Here is a 19,276-nt window from a genome sequence, read left to right as displayed (position 1 = left end):
AAGAGGAATGCCTTATTTTTTATGTGCGCTTCTTTCATTATTTTAGGAATTGCAGCAGTCTTGACTAGAAATAAAATACCTGTCTCCCCATTTTCAATACCAGACCATTTCTAGTCATTGATGTTGTTCAAAATACTGCTATCCATGTTCTTGCTTGCATCCATCAGCCTTGTACTCGAATATCTACATTCAATTTGTTGACAAGGGCTACTCAGCCTTATACCTGACTTGTATGCACCACTGGAAGTATTGTTCGATAAAATTATGAACTATCTTCCTTAGTTTTATGGATGTCTTAATTTGGACTAGTTCTGTATGCAGCATACCCGAGGAGCTACAGCTGGACTGGTAGAACGCGGCTGACTTTCGTTGGAGGAGGCTGCAAATGAAGTCTCAGGACCCCTTCAAGCAATTTTGATAAAAGGTCATGGACCTGAAATGTGTCCTTCTCCGCAAATGCTGTGAGACCCGTCGATTAATTCAGCACTTTTTCTCTGATTTCCAGTACCTACAGTGTTTATTTTCATGTATCAAACTTAATTTTATCCCCATTATTAAATATAGATGTGCAGGAATGTGAGATTTATTCAAGGCGCTTTATTTAAGGATGCCCAATGTTGTCCGGAACTGAGCAGTTGTTGAATTAACCATGTACAGGGGTCTATTAAACCATTGATGAGAGCATTTAGAGACCATTTCTGAAATGTTTTTCCTTTTTGCATGTTTCACTGGATCTGTAGTTTGGAGTCTGTGACACTTTCCTTTGCAAGACTGTAAAAGAAGAACAATGGGGTTTCCCCAGGATTGACCATTTCATTATGAGGAAGATCAATTGAATGATGGCAGGTAGGTCAGACCACACATAACTGCAGAGACGAACATAGTTTTATTTGTCAGAATGGCAAAGTGGCCTGAAGCTCTAATTTGCGATATAGTGATGACGTTTTTGATTCATGATGACCTTCAGCTAAACTCTTCCATAGGCACAGCAATAACAGCGACCATGAAGGTTCCAAGTGCCCTTAGTTTTATTTAGTTGGTTGTCACGTGGAACATTAGCAACATAACCAATGAGCAGTACATATTTAACAAGTCACTAATGCCTCGTTAGCTTCAGCAAGATATTTAATTTCCTTCCCTCTAGACAACCAGCAGCATGAGTAATTCATTCAACCTCACAGAGTGGGGTGCTTCACAAAAGGTCAGGAGTTTGAAATTGCATCCAATGTCTTTCATGCAACCTAATAAACTGACACCAGCTGCACGAATAGGTCACTCTTTCAATGTTCACCGTCTTTGTGGCCATCAGTAGTGAATTATGCAAATTCATGCTTGCCTCACAGCCAACTGTCAGGTTGTTCCTTCGCTCCACTGGATTTGTTGTGCCACCAAAGTATCATCCACAATTGGTGAGAACTTGGCTCAGGCAATGAAAGCTACTTTCTGAAACTTCTGAGGACACTAGTTGAATACCCAATCTGCCTTCCTCATTTTCTCCTGTCTCTTCTCCTTCTGCCCTAATTTTCTTAATTTCTTCACTCATTACTTCTCCATCTCTCTCTCTTTAATAACTTCATAGGTCCACAATAAGGAGAAATTACCTTGCAAGGCACAATGGAGTGTCTTGCCTTCTCCACATGGATGGTAATCTAGTACGGTATAGAACCCACCTGGTTTTCATTTTATTGGTTTCAGTGAAATGATGCTTAGGGGCATTTTATATTGGGCAGGAGCATTCCGCACCTTTGGGGCGGCTCGATGCCCGACTGATTTGCGCCGTTTTGGGCGCCAGTCGGCGGACATTGCGCCGATACCGGAGAATTTCACCCAGTGTATTTACAGGTGTACACAAAGAAGAGAAAAAAAAAGAAGATAGCACAAACAAGATAAAAACAACAACGCTATATAATTAGCAAACTCACGTAAATAAAAAGTAGACAAACAAGGTGTGGGGAGGTAAAAACTGGGGAAGTGAATATACATTGAGGTACTGGAGAGACAATTGCAGTATACATGTCTTGTGTAATCTTCCATTTTTCTTAAACAAAGAGAGTACATACAAAATAGATCTGGCGGGGGCGGGGGCGGGGGGGGGGTTGCTGTTGTGTGTTTGACTCTGCTTCGGCCGTTCATTGATTCTTCTTCCTGTACTTTCTTACTCTCTGTTGCTGTGTTCGTCATGGTCGTTGTAATTTCCTGTGCTCTCCTCCCAGTGTGTGTTCCCTCGTCTTTTCTCCCCCTCTGGTTCCCCTCTATTGTTCTTTGCTCCTGACCTTCCTTCTTTCCCCCACTCCCTGCCCCTTCCCCCACTACTTTCCTCCCCCCCCTCTCCCTCCCTGCAGCTCACCTTTCTTTTCCATTGTGTTTAGCTACTCCTTCTTGCATTGTTCCCCACTCCACCCCCCGGGTCTTTCCTGACTTCCTTCTCTTTTCTCATATTTTGGCTACTTTCCCCAGGCTCTTGGCTACTTGATTATTTATCAGCTTGTTCGTCGCCCACAAACAGGTCCCGGAACGGTTGGGTGAATGGCTCCCATGTTTTGAAGAAGCCATCAGATGGCGGATTTGATTTTCTCCATTTGGAGAGATTCTCATAGGCTGCAGCTTTGGGTGGTGCTGCTGATCGCCAGCTGATCAGGATTCTATGGCTGGTAATCAGGGAGGCAAGGGCGTCCACCCTCCTCCCCGTGAAGACATCTGGCTGGTCTGATATCCCGAAGCCTGCCACTTTCGGGCACGGCTCCACCCTCATCCCTACCACTTTGGACATTGCCTCGAAGAAGGCTGCCCAATACCCAGCAAGTCTGGGGCAAGATCAGAACATGTGGGCATGGTTGGCCGGGCCTCCTTGGCACCATTCACATCTGTACTCCACCTCCGGGAAGAATCTACTCATTCGGGTTCTTGTTAAGGGGACTCCATGTACCACGTTTAGTTGCGTTAGGTTGAGTCTTGCACACATGGAGGTGGAGTTGACCCTATGCAGTGCTTCACTCCAGAGTCCCCACCCTATTTCGAGCCCCATGTCTTCCTCCCTTTTCTTCCTCGTTGCGTCCAATTCAGTGTCGGCCCTCTTTACCAGTCGTCCGCACATGTCACTACAGTTTCCTGTACCTAGAATGTTTGTGTCAAGTGACTCCTCTTGTAGTGTCTGTCGTGGTGGTCGTGTGTATGTCCTTGTCTCCTTCAGTAGGAAGTTTTTAAGCTGCATGTACCTTAGTTTGTTGCCCCTAGCTAGTTGAAATCTCTCCGTCAGTTCATCCAGTGCTTGTCACCCTGCCGTCGGTGTATAGGTCCCTAACTGTCAGTGTCCCCCCCGTCCTGTCTCCATTTTTTGAAGGTGGCATAGGTAACCGCTGGTACAAATCTATAGGTGGGGCTTTGTCGGTCATTTTGGACAGGCTGAATTGCTGCCGTAGTTGGTTCCAGGTCTGGAGGATGGCTACCACCACTGGGCTGCTGGAGTGTTTATTGAGTGGGGATGGGAGTGCCGCCATGGCAAGGGCCCAGAGCGAGATCACCTGCACTCTCCCCGTGAGGGAGAGTGGGAGTGTGTTCCAGCTTTGCAGGTCCTTTTTGACTTCCTCTATCGGACCAGGTTCCATTTGTGGATCACCGTCCAGTCATGAGCGATTTGGATCCCCAAGTAGCAGAATTTGTGTTGGGTTTGTTTAAACGGCAGTCCCACTAGTGCTGTCCCTCCCCCTTGTGGGTTTACCAGGAAGATCTTGCTTTTGCTCATGTTGCGTTTGTAGCCCGAGAAGGCACCAAACTCTTTCAGGAGCGTGATGATTCCTTCCATGCTGCTTTGTGGGTCCAAGATGTAGAGGAGCAGATCATCTGCATAGAGCGAGACTCTGTGCTCTCTGCGTCCCCTTTGGGACCCTCTCCAGTTTTTTGCTGTTCTGAGCGCGATTGCTAGTGGTTCGATCGCTAGGGCGAACTGCAGCAGGGACAGCGGGCATCCCTGCCTAGTGCCCCTGTGCAGCTGGAAGCACTGGGAGTTGGTGTTGATTGTCCGTACGCTCGCCATGGGAGCGTTGTATAGGAGTTTCACCCAGGTGGTGAACCCTGATCCGAGCCCGAACTGCTCCAGTAGCTCTATGAGATACTGCCACTCGACTCTGTCGAAGGCCTTTTCTGCGTCCAGGGAGCCGATGATCTCTGGTGTTCTCTCCCCGGATTGGGTCATGATCACGTTCAACAGGCGCCTGATGTTCGATGTTAGCTGTCTACTTTTGACAAAGCCGGTCTGGTCCTCTGCGACCACCTCTGGAACGCAGTCTTCCAGTCTTCTGGCTAGGATTTTGGCCAGTATTTTGGCTTCTACGTTTAGTGGTGAGATGGATCGGTATGACCCACATTCCGTCGGGTCTTTGTTTTTCTTAGGTATTAGTGAGATTGAAACCTGTGCTAGTGTAGGTGGCAGTGTGCCCTTGGTCAGCAAATCTATGAACAACCCCGCAGGTGCGGGGCCAGTGCTGCCGCGAATATTTTGTAGAAGTTCACTGGGAACCTGTCTGGTCCCGGCGCCTCCCCCGCTTGCATGGAGCTAATACTCTCCAGGATCTCTCCCAGTTCTAGTGGTGCTACCAATCCCGTTTTCTGTCCTCCCCCACAACTGGCAGGTCCAGTCCATCGAGGAACCGTTTCATCCCGGACTCCCCCATTGGGGGTTCCAAGGAGTACAGCCCTCAGTAAAAGGCCTTGAAGGTTTTGTTGCCCTTTTCTGGATCTGTTTCTAATGTGCCTCTGTTGCCTCTGATTTGTACGATCTCTCTGGTGGCTGCCTGCTTTCTGAGCTGGTGTGCCAGCAGGCGGCTTTGTCTCCGTGTTCGTATAGGGTGCCCCATGCCTGGCGGAGTTGGTGCACTGCCTTTTATCGTGGACAGCAGGTTAAGGTCCATTTGTAGCTTTTTGCTCTCCGCCAGGCGCTCTCCTGTGGGGACCTCAGAGTATTTACGTGCTACCCAGAGTATGGAGTCAACCAGCTGCTGCCTACCCGTCCTTTCCTTCTTGTCTCTTTGCGCTTTGAAGGAGATAATTTCCCCTCTAATCACGGGCTTTAGTGCTTCCCAGAATGTGGAGGGTGAGACCTCCCTGTTTTGGTTGTTCTCCGTATACTCCGCCATGGCTTGTGATACCCTTTCACTGAAAGCCTTGTCGGCTAGTAGGGCAGTGACCAACCTCCATGTGGGACGTTGGGCCCTGCCCGTCTCCAACCTCACATCCATATAGTGTGGAGCATGGTCGGAGATTGCAATTGCGGAGTATTCCAGCCCCGTAAGCACCGTTTTCCCCACCACAAAGAAGTCAATCCTGGTATATATGTCGGCTTTCATGTTTCTTAGGTGGGTGAAGACTCTGGATCTTTTCACTGGGCCGTTGAGTTCCCTTACAAACCACATGACTATCCTGGTGGGGGGCTTCTGTCCCCCTGTTCCTGTGGGATTAACTCCTTCTCCCCTGGGTGGGTGAACCTCCAAAGGTCCACCGCCCGCATCTGCTCCATAAAAGTACCGAGTTCCTTCGCCATGTTTGAAGTCCTCCCCGTTTTGGGGTTTGACCTGTCTGTCTTTGGGTCCTGTGCATAGCTAAAGTTCCCCCCCCATGATCAGTCGGTGCTTCGCTAATCTGGGATTTCCACCATGGTCTTTTTAATGAATTTTGTGTCATCCCAGTTGGGAGTTGGGAGTACTACCGATGCCCCGTCCAAGGCCCTGCAGACCATGACATACCATCCCCCTGGGTCCGTAACCATCTTCGTCGCATTAAACATCGTCCTCTTGTTGATTAGTATTGCCACCCCCCTGGCCCTCGTCTCGTAGCAGGAATGGTGGGTCTGTCCCACCCAGCCCTTTCTTACCCGCAGTCGGTCCTGCTATCTCCAGTGTGTATCTTGGAGGAAGACTATGTCGGCTTTCATGTTTCTTAGGTGGGTGAAGACTCTGGACCTTTTCACTGGGCCGTTGAGTTCCCTTATGAACCACATGACTATCCTGGGGGGGGGCTTCTGTCCCCCTGTTCCTGTGGGATTAACCATACTTACCTGGTGGAGGCACCCCTGCACACTGGGGTTTCCCTTTGTTAGGGGGTCGTCCAAGATGGTCGCTGTCACTGCTCTCCCCATGCGGTCGGGTCCCTAGGCTCCAGGGTTTCCCTTTGTTCAGGGGACACCCAACATGGCCGCCCACAGTGCGTCCGCCACGTGGATCTGCCCCTGCACTCCGGAGTCTCCCTTTGTCCAGGGGGCACCCAACATGGCCGGGCGTGGATATGCCCCTGCACCCAGGGGTCTCCCTTTGCTCAGAGACCATACTGGATGGTTGCTTGCAGTGCTTCTTTGTTCCGGGCCCCTGGTTATGGCCTTTTGTAGCTTTATTGCTGCTCTCGTTCTAGTCCTATTTCTCCCCTCCTCCCTGTGCCCCCCCCCCGATTCCTTCCTTCCCCCCCTCATCTTCCCCCTCCTGTGTTCCCCTCTTTTGTTCCCCTTCCCCCAGCTCCTATCCCCGTTTGCTCCCCTATCCTTGTTGTATGTTCCTCCCCTTCCCCCGCACCTGGCGCCGCCCCCACTGTTGGGGGTGCACCTTGCTCTGCTGCATATCCCAACGCTAGTTTTCCTGCTAGTGCGGTGACCCCCCCTCCTGCGAGTTACAGTCTTGCTTCTCCCTTGCCCACTCTCTGTAGTTACTGCCCGTTCTTTCCCCATCTTACCCTGCACTGCTCTTGCTTGCCACTTCGCTTTCCCTTCTCCGCTGCGCTCGTTCATTTGTACCAGATCACAATCTCCCATGTGGGGTGATCCCTCAGGTAGTGGCTTGCCTTTTGTCGTTCAGGTTGTGTTTTGTGGGGGGGGGGGGGGGGGGGGCAAGGTGCTTCCTCAACCCGCCACCATCATCGGCTCGTCGGCATGCATTGCTCCTTTCCAGGGGCCCCTTATTACTTCCCCTGCTGTCGCTGTTCCAGCCTGCATTCCATGACAAGCCTGTTTGCCTCGGAGGGGTCTGTGAAGAAATGTTCTTTGCCTTGGTGTGTGACCTAGAGCTTTGCTGGGTACAGCATACCAAAGCGTTAAAAACTCCGAAAGAACCCAAATTTGAATTGAGAATCCAATTGGAAACAGAAAAACCACAAGCGTAAGAACAGTACTGATCAAACCTCCGAGATTCGGAAGTGTGTTAATGCATGCGTACTGACAGGGATATAAGGTAAACCTGAGAGATTTTGTTGCGTAAAACCGTCGGGAGTTTTGTAGGCAGGAAATTAGCGTAAGCCGTACCCGTGTTTACATCACCACTTTATCACCCCCTGTTCCAAATTCAGTAGAGAACCCAGATAGAGAAAATGACAATGAAGGCAATGGAACGCCTTATGAACCCCCAGGAATTCAAGGTCGCAGCGACCAGTATAGTAGGACAGCGTCCCGTATGGGAAGAAGAAATCAGAAAGTACCTCAAAGGGAAAGGATGGCCCCTTTGGAGCAAATTCTGCTCCAATGACGAAACAGGTCCCGGGAGTATAGGACATGCTTGGTGAGAGAACCTGTCAGAGATACACAAGAAGAGCTTAGGGAAAGCTCGCAAGCTGATGGCAATCATGTCCTGTTTGGCACAATTGCGAGGCACAGAGGAGGTCGTTAGGATGCTCTGTAGAGAGATAAAGGAGAGCAACAGAAGTAGTGAGGTAGACGTGAGCAAAGTAGAGAAGGAGAATAGAGGTTTAAAAGAGCAGCTAGCAGCAAGGGACAGAGAGGTGGATGATGCCAAAACGGGACACCAGTCTTGTCTCCTGCATTTGAGTAGTTTCCAAACGCAATACGATAATGCTTACCAGGACACGCAATGTGCAGTCTTGGTAAGACAAGAGACAGAACAACAAGTTGAGAAATTACAGAGACAGTGCAATGATCTGAAAGCAGCCCTACGAGCACTCCATACTTCCACAACAGAACAAAGGCAGAGCTCAGTGGACCACGCAAAGTGCCGGAAGCAAATTGCAGAATTGCAATATCTGCTTTCCGTTCAAAATGGGTTTCAAAGCACATTTGGACCACAATTAGACCAGGAAAACGGCCCCGACGGGCAGGAATTGAACGAGACTGCCCATAGATACGTACATGGGACATGTACGCAGGAAAAACCCCAGAAAAGGAAAGCGCCCCAACCCCCAACCAAACAGGCAGAGCACACCCCCATGAACCCTGTAACCACACACCGCAGGGCCACAGCAGAAGGAGAAGCAGATTTCCTTTACATAATCCCGTTAACCGTGACCCAATTACGGGACACGTGTGGAAAAATTACACCGTTCCTTCCCACATCAGACCCCCACCAATTTTTCGCGAAAGTTAAACAGCAGGCAACCATGTTGGCCTGGACGAAAAGGAGCAAGTGAAGCTCACTGTTTTAAGCCTCGACCCTTCAGTCGTGGCAGCCCTTCCCGACCCACAGAATGTAGGAGGAGCCACACTCCAAAGATGCACACAGCGATCCTTGATGCGATCGGCTTCAACAGAAGAAATCCCGTAGAAGGCCTAAATATAGGTAGAAGGCCTATAAGTATAGGCAAAAGAAGACAGAGCACCCCACAGCGTTTGCTGGACGTTTGTGGATACACTTCACAGCAGTTTTTGGAGAGTTAGCCCACGCCCATTTGTCCCCAGATAATATGGCCAAATGGACTTGAATCCTAGTCTCCCACGCCACAGACGCAGGACGAAAAGCTTGCGCGAATTATGACCCCTCAGATGAGGCTCACAATGAAAAATGGGTTTTGAAGAGATTGGCCCACACTTGGGAACAATCAATTGCAGGCAAAACCGCATTCATAACACCCGATGAAGAGCAGGGATGAACCAAGTTAAAGCGCACCAGAACCCTGCATGGGTAAATGAGGGCAGGAACAGCCCACCCCAGCCCAAAGCGCAGGAATGTTACAACTGTGGACAGCTAGGACACTTTGCATGAGAGTGCAATGCGCCCCAGAAGCAGCAGAGAAGCCAACAGACAGGCACCCTAAACAGGAATAGGGCAAAGCCGATCCATAGCGTTAGCACCCGTTCGGAGAATGCAGACATGAACGGCACCGACTGACGGTGTTCGGGCTCCCCAACTTGGGTCAGCGACATCCTTTGGGACAAGTCCGGTAGACCGGAAGTGGCAGGCAAAGTTCGGGGACACCCCGTAGAATTTATTTGGGACACAGGAAGATCCCGCACCACACTCAATTCCTCCACGATGTTTCAGCGAGACATGTGACCCACAACAGACACCATCACACTCAGCGGTTTTACAGACCATTTACAACAGGGAAACATCACAGCCCCTGTAGCGATACAGATAGGGAACAGCACAACTGAGCACCCCGTAGTTTTGGTTGATCTGCCCCAGACTGCAGATCATTGGGATCGATTTCATGAGCGCCCATAACCTTTCTTTTGACCCAGTTAACAAGTGTGTTTGGAAAATGGCAAAGGCAGCATGAGCCCCCGCCACGCTCACAGTAGGAGAGTATGTAAACAGGATTAGCTCAGTACGAGACTTCTGGTTCGACCTTCGAGACAAAAGTGCAGACAAACAGGTTAGGGCAGTCCTGCAGGAACACAGAGCAGCATTTGCACAGCACAAGCACGACTGTGGCAAATTGGCTGGCTTTGTGAACATTACAGGTTCTGACCCTAATCCCCAGAAGCAGTACGGACTTCCCCAGGAAGCAGAGGGAGAAATCTCCAAAGTAATAGAGAGTTTGGTGGATCAAGGCGTACTCAGATCAATAGCCTCCACAACCAATGCACCAATTTGGCCCGTCAGGAAACCCAATGGGTCATGGTGACTGACCATTGATTACCGGGAACTGAACAAAGTAACCCCAGCAGCAGCCCCCACCGTAGCCACGAGTCCCGAGCCCATGCTCAAACAGGGACTCCAGTCAAAGTTTTTTTCGGTTTTGGACATTAGTAACGGCTTTTGGTCCATTCCATTGGCTAGAGCGTTCCAGTACAAATTCGCCTTTACATTCCAAGGGCAACAGTACACGTGGACGTGCCTTCCACAAGGCTTCCACAACTCCCCCTCCATTTTCCACCGACAGCTGGCAAATGGATTAGCAAAGTTATCCCGCCCCGATTGCTTGGTCCAGTACATAGACGACTTGTTACTACAGACAGACACAAAGGGAGAGCACATTTCGCTTCTTGCCGAACTCCTAGCACTCCTAAAAGAAATTGGTGGTAAAGTCAACCCCAAGATGGCCCAGATTTTGAGAGAGAAAGTGATTTACTTGGGAACAGTGATCACTCATGGTAAACGCGAGATCGAGCAAAAGAGGATTGACTCGATCGTCAAATTGCCCCTTCCCCACAATGTCTCAGCCCTCTGGTCATTTTTAGGACTGGTTGGCTAATGCCGAAACCATATTGACGGTTTCGCCACTAAAGCTGCGCCCCTTTCCGAACTTCTTAAGAAGCAGGCACCTTGGGAATGGCTTCCACAGCATATGGATGCCATGGATGCTTTAAAAAGAGCACTCAGCACAGCACTACAGGTCCCAGATCCACTTTCCCCGTACGCTATCGAAGTAGCAAGCACCAACCGAACCCTTTTGGCTGTGCTGCTCCAGGAACGCCACGACCAATTACGTCCCATAGCATACGCCTCACATGTGTTAGACCCCAAAGAGCAAGGATTTTCTTCCTGTGAAAGGCACCTACTCGCAGGTTTTTGGGCAGTACAATACTTCGCCTACATTACAGGACTCAACCCCATCACCATCCTTACAGAACACACCCCAACACAGCTACTGTTAGACGGCCGACTTAAGGATGGCACAGTCAGCAAACTCCGCACAGCCCGTTGGACCCTTCTTTTACAGGGACGGGACATCACAGTAAAACGAACCAAGACCCACATCTTCCTTGCCGATAATTTGCAGTATGCAGGCACCCCTCATGAGTATGAGAACATCACCACAAAACAGAACACAGGCCCATTTATTCCCAAAACACCTCCCAGAAAAACAGGTAGTACACCCCAGAGACCCCAGCCCACAGACACGTGCACACCCCTGAAAGTTTATGTGGATGGCTCCTCCACTGTGTTAAATGGAAAGAGAATTACCGGTTGCGGTATTTACATAGAGGACGCGCAGGGACGCACCCTAGATGAGATTGCATTAAAGTTGCCAGGACACTTAAGCTCACAGGCAGCACAGCTGGCAGCGATCGCTTACATTGTAGACTAGCCCGACCCATTCCCGATCGCAGCGGACATCTACTCAGACAGCTTGTATGTATGTAATACTTTGACGGAATTCCTACCCCTGTGGGAAACAAGAGGATTTGTTTCCGCGGACAGTAAACCTCAGCCCCATTACTCCGCCATATCTTAGAGACAGCGAAGGATAGAAAATACGGAATAATTAAGGTTCGCAGTCATCACCGTTCTTTCCCCCCTGGTAACGTTAAAGCAGACGCCCTAGCGAAGGCAGGCTCCAGGCATGGTTATTTTTGGAACCCCCCCGAAAGCACCCCAGTACACGCAGTTCAGGTCTCACAGACCAACATTCAGGATTTAGTGACGTCAAAGAAAGAGGACGAGAAAATCAGGGAAGTTTTAACGGGTACCTTCCCAACCTAGTATGATAAATACAAGAATAACCACACATAACGGTGCGATTTTAAAGGATGGCATTTATATAGTTCCCAGCCAGGACAGGAACCAGATCATTTGTCAGTTCCATGACAATCATGGACACCAAGGAATTGAACCCACCCTAGCCCACCTCAGACCGCTCTGCTGGTGGCCTGATTTAAAAACCGATGTAACGCACTAGATGGAGAATTGCTTAATCTGTGCCTATAACAATCCGGACAGATATGCGTAAAAGGCTTAGTCATACCCGCCCCATTAATGGAACCCGTACAAATCTCCAGATATATTATATTGGACCCCTACCCCCTTGCAGAAATGGTTATAAGTATGTGTTGGTGGTCACAGACACCTTCACAAAATGGGTGGAAGCTTTTCCATCGCGAACTAATACAGCCAAGACAACGGCTAAAATATTAACACACCACATCTTTACAAGATGGGGCCTCCCCTGCAGTATAGAATCCGATCAAGGCTCCCATTTCACAGGACGTGTAATGAAAAACGTCCTCACGATTTTCGGCATTCGACAAAAGTTTCATATTGCATACCACCCCCAGTTGAGTGGTATTGTAGAGAGGATGAATAGGGCATTAAAAGCCACCCTCAGGAAAATGGTTCAGCAGCATAACAGCACCTGGGATTCAGTTCTCCGATTTGCTTTAATGTTTATAAGACACACGGTATCCACGTCCACAGGATACACCCCCCACACCCTCATGACCGGACGCCCCATGAAAGGCACTGAGTATTTATTAGGATTGGATTGGGCCAGCCTCGCAGTCACAGCCCTCACGCATGAAAATGCCGTTCAACAACTGATACAGCCCAACTTGCAGCAGCTGTGAGACTTGGAACCAGGAAGAAACAGAGCAAGGCTTGTTTCGACAAAACAGTATACGCCACTGAGTTTGCAGTAGGGCAGCAAGTCCTGCTTTCCCTATACAACCCCAGTTCATTCCTTTCCCCTAAATTTTCCGGATCGTACTCCATTTCGGACAAAGCCAGCCCCTCGGTATACAAAATGACATATCCCAATGGTAAGTCTGCATGGTTTCACATAAACCAGTTCAAGGCTTATGGCTCGCAGAATAACCACACACACCACATCCTGCTCGCACAGCAGACGAGCACACCCCGCCCAGAGCTGATATTTTCCTATCCTCCCCCAACCAGTCCAACCTGTCCTCAGACACAACTTCAACTCCACCCCACGCTTTGCGTGAAGGATCACAAGGAGGGGGTGTAGCCATCTGAGATGGCCACGTCCAGATTACAAAATGGACACTTGCAAAGAATGCAGGGAAAATTGGACAATACCGAAAAAGCAAGCAGGTGTAAGGTCTGCCTATTGATTAGAGCCTTAGCTCTCAGACAGGACCGGTACTGCTAAGCCATCTACATACTAATGAGCCATCCCTGGGAACAAAAGGCAACATTTAGGTAAACAATGCTAAGCCAGACATCCCGGCGCCAGAGGAGACTAAAACAAAGCCAACCAACGGCCACCTAGAACACACCCAGCAACCAGGGAACCCACCCCTTTATTGGAGGAAAATCGATAAGGCCAATTGGGAAATGGCCCAATTAATTGGGGCCACGTTCAAGGCCCGCCCAAAAGTGCGCGAAGCCCTTTTGGGGTATAAAAAGGACTCCCCAAGAGAGAATCTCTCTCTTGGCCTTGCCTATTAGCGAGGAGAGACCTGCCTAGCTGCTACACCAGACCAAGTAAGTTCCAAGTTAACGCACGCTACGAGATAGAAGCTCCTAGTTGCTATCCTGTAAACAGCTCAACCCAGCAGCCTCAGAACCGAGCAATGGCCATTGTTCCTCTGACTGAGTGGGCACCCGAAGCTATGTATAGGCTTTTAGTCATAGTGATAGTTTAGGTTGTAGAGTTTTATGCATGAGTATATTTGACTGTGTGTAAATAAATGAGCATTGCTTTTGAACTTACTAACTGGTGTTTCGAGTCTTTGATCAGTATTCGGTTTTGAATCTTGTGGCGGTGTCGAAAGATATCTGGCGATTCTTGAGCATACGTAATTAAACAGAGCCAAATTAAGTGATAACAGCAAGTTAGCAACACCGCCTTATCCACATGCGTTGCCACGTTCAGTGACCGGTGGATATGCATGCCCAGATCTCTCTGCCTGTCAGTACTCGCAAGAGTTCTATCATTTATTGTCTAATTCCTACATGCATTGGACCTTCCAAAGTGCATTACCTCACACTTGTCTGGATTAAACTCCATTTACCATTTCTCCGCCCAAGACTCCAACCAGTTTATATCCTGCTGTATCGTCTGACAATCCTCTTCACTTTCCGCAATTCCACCAATTTTTGTGTCGTCTGCAAATTTACTAATCAGACCAGCTACATTTTCATCCAAATCATTTATATACACCACAAACAACAAAGGCCCCAGAACTGATCCCTGTGGACCGCCGCTAGTCACAGCCTTCCATTCAGAAAATCATCCTTTTACTGCCACCCTCTATCTTCTGTGCCCAAGCCAGTTCTGCACCCAACTTGCCAGCTTTCCTCTGATCCCATGTGGCTTCACCTTTTGTACCAGCCTACCATGAGGTACCTTGTCAAAGGCTTTAATGAAGTCCATGTATACAACATCTACTGCTTTTCGCTCATCTATCATCTTTGTCGTTTCCTCGCAAAATTCAATCAAATTAGTGAGGCTCAGCCTCCCCTTCACCAAACCATGCTGCCCATCACAAATAAGTCAATTTGTTTCTGAATGTGAGTAAATCATATCTCTAAGAATCTTTTCCAATAGTTTCTCTACCACTATCGTAAGGCTCACCGGCCTATAATTTCCTGGATTATCCCTGCTCCCCTTCTTAAACATTGGAACTACATTGGCTACTCTCCAGTCCTCTGAAACTTCACCTGTAGCCAATGAGGATACAAAGATTACTGTCAAGGCCCCAGCAATTTCCTCCTTTTGCCTCCCGCAGTATTCTGGGGTAGATCCCTTCAGGACCTGAGGACGAATCTACTTTAATGCTTTTTAAGATGCCCAACACCTCCTCTTTATTTATATCAACATGACTCAGAATATCTACACACTCTACCCTATATTCCTCATCCACCAAGTCCTTCTCTTCGGTGAATACTGAGGCAAAGTATATCTCCCATTTCCTCTGCTTCCATACATAGACTCCCTTCAATATCCTTGAATGGACCAACCCTTTCTCTGGCTACCCTCTTGCTCTTTACATATGTATAAAACGCCTTAGGATATTTCTTAATCCTGTTTGCCAATGACATTTCATGACCCGTTTAGCCTTCCTAAATCCTACCTTAAGTTCCTTCCTACTTGCTTTATACTCTTCAAGGGCTTCATCTGTCCCAAGCCTTTTAGACTTTACGAATGCTTCCTTTTTCTTTTGGACAAGATTCATAATAACCCTTGTTATCCAGGGTTCCTTATACTTGCCACCCTTATCTTTCATCCTCACAGGCACATGCCGGTCCTTAATTCTAATCAATTGACATTTGAAAGCCTCCTGTCATAATATGCACCCATGCACTCAGCTTCAGACTTTAATCTTGCTCTTCTGGTGTACAGGGCAACCCCTCTATCCAACGGTATGTCTCTGGCACAGCTCCTTATGAATCATAACCTGCGGACAACTGTTCCTGCCATTCATTTACCTGACCTAGATCACCTTCCAGTGCTGCAAAAGATGTAGCAGATCAGAACATGGCAAAAGCTGACATATGATGCTCATGTTACTGATCTGCCCGTGCTCTCTCCGAAGGACACTGTTCGCATCAAGTTGCCTGGTGGAGGCTGGTCAGCTCCAGCTGTTGTTGTTCGACAGGCTGCTCCCAGGTCGTTTGTGGTTCGCATGGCTGTTGGATCCATTGTAAGGTGCAACAGAAGGGCACTACGCAAACTTGCCTGCCCACCACCGGATCTCACGTTCCCAGATGTCGTTATGCCTTATCCGGACACCTCGCTCCACCAGGCCACCAGTCTGGCTGCATGCCAACCTGTCAAGACACCATCATCCCCGCCTCCACCTCTCAGGCGGTCCACAAGAATCTGATGACAGCCCCAACGACTGGACTTAGAAATAGTTCCTTTGTATATATACTGTTATGTTTCTGCACGTTAGACACCTTACATGGACATATGCATTCACTCACCAATTGCTGTAAATAGTTACTTCTGTAAATATGTCGTATATGCTATAAGCAACTGACAATTTTTTTTTTAAAAGGGGGATGTCATAATATGCTCCCATGCCCATCATGAGGTAAAAGCAGGCAGTGACAGACATCTAGGTGAGCCAATCAACATACAGAACAGAACACGACCAATCACCAGACAGAACACCAGAGGGGGGCTCCCAACTATAAAACACACGTGGCATCAGCACTCTGCCTCTTTCCACTTGTGACAACTGTAGTGACAGTCAGGGTGTACAAATCATTCAACACCTTCTACATGTGGATCAGAGCTAGCCTGGTCTAGATAGTTAGAGTTAGTTTACTTAGAGTAGGAGAAAGTCAACCCACAGGCAGCTGTGTGCTTCTTTACTGAAGTTCAATAAATCTTATTGAACCAAAGCCTATGTTTGGTGTATGCTTTATCGTTTATCTGCATTGTGTTGCCGTCTGTGTTACCCCAGGGTGAATAACACGACACCTCCCACGTGCCGGATGTTGATTTTCCCTCAAACAGCCTCGTCCAGTCAACAATCTTCAGATCCTGCCTAATGCTGTTGTAATTAGCCTTCCTCCAGTCTATCACCTTCTCCTGAGGACCATTCTTGTCCTTTGCCATAAGCAGCTTAAAACGTACAGAATTATGATCACTGTTCTTGAAATGACCTCCTATTGAAACTTCAATCACTGGGCCAGGCTCATTTCTCAGTACCACGTCTAATATGGCCCCTTCCTGAGTTGGGCTACTTACATATTGTTTCAAGAAACCCTCCTGGATGCTCCTTACAAATTCTGTTCTATCCATGCCTCTAGCTGTAAGTGTGTTCCAGTCAATATAGGGAAAGTTAAAATCACCCACCACGACAACCCTATTGTTTCTGCTTCCTTCCAAGATCTGTCTGCATATCTGCTCCTCTATCTCCCACTGGCTGTTAGGAGGTCTGTAGTAAACCCCCAACATTGTGACAGCACCTTCCTATTCATGAGCTCTAGCCAGATTGCCTCGATGCCTGAACCCTCCAATGTGTCCTCCCTCAGCACAGATGTGATATTCTCCTTAACCAGTAATGCAATTCCCCCACCCCTTTTGCCTCCCCTCTATCCTTCCGGAAGCATCTAAATCCTGGAATGTTTAGTTACCAATCATGTCCCTCTTTCAACAAAGCTCCTGTAATAGCAACAACATCATAATTCCACATACTAATCCAAGCTCTAAGTTCATCTGTTTTACCTGAAATACTCCTCACATTGAAACTAATGTACTTCAGCCCACCAGCCCTGCTGTGTTGGCCAACCACTCCCTGCCTACTCTTCCTCGTAATCTTACTGGCCTTAGTCTGCAGCTCTCCCTCAGTTATTTCTCCCACTGACCTACTGCTCTGGTTCCTACCCTCCTGTCATACTCGGCAGTTCAGTCTGTTTCTCTGCCTTCCACTGTTCTCCTTACTAGCTTTTGTTTCTGTCCCCTCTTTACCATCCTCTGACTTCCTGCATTTGTTCCCATCCCCCTACCACATTCGTTTAAACCCTCCCCAACAGCACTAGCAAACAACCCCCCCAGGTTTGTAATATGAAACACAATTATTGTTTATTCATAACAGAAATAAAGATTAAATTTGCAGTAATTACAACAGATTAATAGCAAATTAACCTTCCCTTTTACTGTCCTACCCTCTACCCACACACACAATACAGACAAACACAGATGGGTGGAAAGGGGTAAAATAACAGTAGGGATTAAAGAAAGATAAGAGTCCTTGCTTTTGATGTTGAAATCTTTTCAGCAGGCTGTCCTCCTAGTATGCTGATTGATCGAAGCAACCGTAGTACAGTTGGTGATGGTCTTCTTGCAGGAGAATTCATGCAGTCCTCACAGGCAGTTGGATTTTTTCTGGGAAACACTTTAGCCTCTATTGAACTGGGCCTTCAACTATAGATCCACCTTTGAATCTCCTTCTCTCTTCAGATGTTTTGCCTTGCATCAAACCCAGCTTCCAGCCCAAGTTTTAATCTCAATCCTTTGCCATTTTAATAAAATGACATCCAGCCTTACTGTGAAGAGGGAAGAGGTCTTACATTGGATTTTTAGAGAGAATTCATCAGAATTTTGAGAGAGAAGCAGTTGGAGCTCCTCAATCCATGCTTCAGAATCCAAAGAGAAACAAAAACTAGCCTTGGCTCAAAAGCACCTCAGAGGTAAAATATCCAATCATCGCCTGTTGCCAGCAAAGCCCAGCATTTCAAGCCAGTTCATTGGCCACCAGCCAAGTCAATCAAAATCAGGCATCACTGATCTCTCCAGTTTGAATTAAAGGCAAAGCCTGCATTAAAATCATTAATGTCCATTAATCACCCATGGATAAAAATTGCAATAGCAAAAAATAAAAGGGAAAAACAGGAAACAAACAGGGTTTAAACAGGAGGATCCTTACAATTTTTGAACCAGGGCTGCAATGAGTTCAGGATCTGAGTGAACCTGGCGGAATCCAAACTGAGCATCAGTGAGCAGGTTATTGCTGAGTAAGGTCTGCTTGATGGCACTGTTGGTGACTCCTTCCATTTATTTACTGATCATTGCGAGTAGACTGATTGGAGTTGTAATTATCCAGGTTTGATTTGTCCTGCCTTTTGTGTACAGGACATACCTGGGCAATCACATGGAGTAAATCAAATTGGCTAAAGACTGGCATTTGTGTGCTGGGGATCTCCGGAGGATGCCGAGATGGATCATTCACTCAGCACTTCTGTCTGAAGATTGTTGTAAATGTTTCAGCTTTATCTCTTGCACTGATGTGCTCGGCTTCTCTGTCATTGAAGATGGGGATATTTGTCACATATCCCTGAATATTTACTTCCTAGTTTTGATCTCCTTGTAACAACATCTCTGTCATGGTTTTTTGATCATGTCCATTAACCGCAACTTGTGCCGTTAATTCATTTATTTTGTGCCAAATGTTACATGCATTTAAGTAAAAAGCTATTAATTGTGCATTGTGAGCATTTTTTCCCTTTTAGAACCTATTTGTTGCTGGTTTTTAATTTTGTACACTTTGTTCCTTCCTGTCACACGGTGTGTATCATTACCTAATTAGCTGCCTTGGAATGCTGTTATATACTTTTGCTTTGTCAACCTACATATTCCCTCTACAGAACCGGTCCTCCTCTATTTAGTTTAAAGCCCTGTTTACTTCCCCAGTTCTGCGGTTTGCAAGAACACCGGCCCCAGCACAGTTCAGATGTTGGCTGTCCCAATGATACAGTCCCCACTTCCCCCAGTACTGATGCCAATGCACCATGAACCAAAACCCACTTAGAATCATGGAAACCCTGCAGTGCAGGTGGAGGCCATTCGGCCCATCGAATTTATACCCACCCTCTGAAAGAGCAGCCTACCTAGGCCCATTCCCCCGCCCTAGCCCTGTAACCCCATAACCCCA

This window comes from Scyliorhinus torazame, chromosome 6, assembly GCF_047496885.1.
Source record: "Scyliorhinus torazame isolate Kashiwa2021f chromosome 6, sScyTor2.1, whole genome shotgun sequence".
NCBI lineage: Eukaryota > Metazoa > Chordata > Chondrichthyes > Carcharhiniformes > Scyliorhinidae > Scyliorhinus > Scyliorhinus torazame.
This window is presented reverse-complemented; position numbering follows the sequence as displayed.